This window comes from Aptenodytes forsteri, unplaced genomic scaffold (assembly GCF_000699145.1).
Source record: "Aptenodytes forsteri isolate BGI_AS27 unplaced genomic scaffold, ASM69914v1 Scaffold83, whole genome shotgun sequence".
Taxonomy (NCBI): Eukaryota; Metazoa; Chordata; class Aves; order Sphenisciformes; family Spheniscidae; genus Aptenodytes; species Aptenodytes forsteri.
The window spans coordinates 3,401,151-3,403,056 of NW_008795371.1; positions in this window are offsets into that span (position 1 = coordinate 3,401,151).

Here is a 1,906-nt window from a genome sequence, read left to right on the forward strand (position 1 = left end):
CCGCCCTGCGCGCCCCCCCCTGCCGGGCTCGTGGAGGTCAACCTGCTTCTTCCTCTTCTCTGCCAGCCCTCCTCCTCCTCCTGTCGGCTGCTGGAGCAGCGTGGTGCTCCACGCAGGTGAGCAGGTGAGCGGTGCTCCGGGCTGTGTCCTGGGGCTGGGACACGGGGTTCGGCAGGCACTGGGACAGTTGGAGGGGAAAACACTCGCTTGCCCGCAGCGAGGAACTCGTCGTGGTGCCCGCGTCCTGCTCTGCTCCAGGCCTGGGACACGGGGGTGCCTGGGGGGTTTGGGCTGGGGCAGGCAGCCCTGGCTGCGATGGGCCATGCCTGCGTCCAGCCCCACGCCATGGCACGGCAGTCCCCAGTACAGGATGTGTCCGGCCATACGTGCTTCCTCTGCAGCGAGGAGATGTTTGTGCACAGCCGCCTCCGGTAACGGCTCTGGCCTTGCTGCCCCTTCCCACATCCTGCCAGAGCCTCAGCCCTGCGGGTCTGTGGGAGGCCAAGGACCGAGGACCGTGCTGTGGCAGGGTGAGTCCCTCTGCTGCTCCCTTTACCCTCACCCGTGTGGAAGAGGGCAGAGACGATGGGGTGGTTCACCCCGGGATGAGCCGGGCCAAACCGCTGGACCCCCATTTCCCCACCCAAGAGGGCTGCAGCCCTGAACCCAGTGGCCATGGGGTTGTGTGGGAGCAGTCCCAGCCTGGCTGGGGCAGAGGTGGCCCTGCAAGCCCTGGCTCCTCGGGGCTGGCGTGCTGGCTGCCCAGGGACCCTGGGGTCCTGCTCAGGGACAGGAGCCCCGAATGACCTGGCAGAGCAGAGGGAGGAGGCTGCACTGAACGTGAGACCTGGCTCCTGCTGCGGGCAGCAGCATTCCTGCCCAGGGTAGGGCTGTGAGGCATCGGGCGCTGGCAATGACCCTGTGTGCCCCAAGGGGCCGTGGCCAGGTCACCAAACCCCTCCTGCACCCGAAGGCGAGCTGGGGGGATGCAGCATGTGCAGGGACGTGGAGGGCAGGGGCTGCCCGGGGGCTCAGTGTTCTCCTGTCTGAGGTGCCTGCATGGTCTTGAGATGGGAGATGTGGCTGGGTCTTGGGGCTGTCTCCTGTCTCCTGCGGCTCCATCGCCTGTCCCCAGCCAGGCTGTGCTTTGGCACCGATGGGTGCTGTATTTTGCTGAGCTCGGCCAGGGTTTGCTTGCCGGAGTGTGTCCCCCAACTCCAGGGGCCCCTCCCCGGCAACAAGGCGGAGGGGAGCAGGCTGATGGAGCCTGGCACCGGCCCAGCCCCTCTGCAAGTACCTGCTGTAAAGTAGACAAATGTTTACCCTCACCCTGCCAAGCACTGGACGAGCCTGAGTCCCGGCCCGGTGCCCAGGCTGTGCTGGGTCACTCCCTGAGCGGAGAGACCCTGGGGCCTGGCTGCCTCGGGGCACTGCACCCGGCAAACCCGTCTGTGCCACGACCACAGGCCCACAGGTTGCCCACAAGGACTGGGATGTCCCTGAACCCACTGCTGCTGGAGCAGGGGGTGCCAGGTGGGGCTGGGGCACAGGGTGCTGGGCTAGGGGGCTGAGTGGGGGGCACCCCTAAGGAGGGACACCGTTCCTGGTGTGCCTGGGTGCTCTGGGTACTGCAGGGAGGGGGCACAGCCTGGCTTGGCTGCTGATGGGTGATGGTTTGTCCCCTTTCCAGCCACCCCCCGGAATAAGCATGCTGGCCAAGGCTGGTGTGAGGGAGGGGACGCCCAGCAGGACCCCAGGGGGGCTCCAGGGTGTAGGGGCCAGGCAGGCAGGGGCGGTTCGTCCCCAGCAGCGGGGCACCGCGGTCCCCAGGCTGTGTGCGGCTGGCAGGCTGCCTCTGGCGCACATCCCCGACTAACGTCTCCCAGCTGGGGTGGTGCCCCAGGGG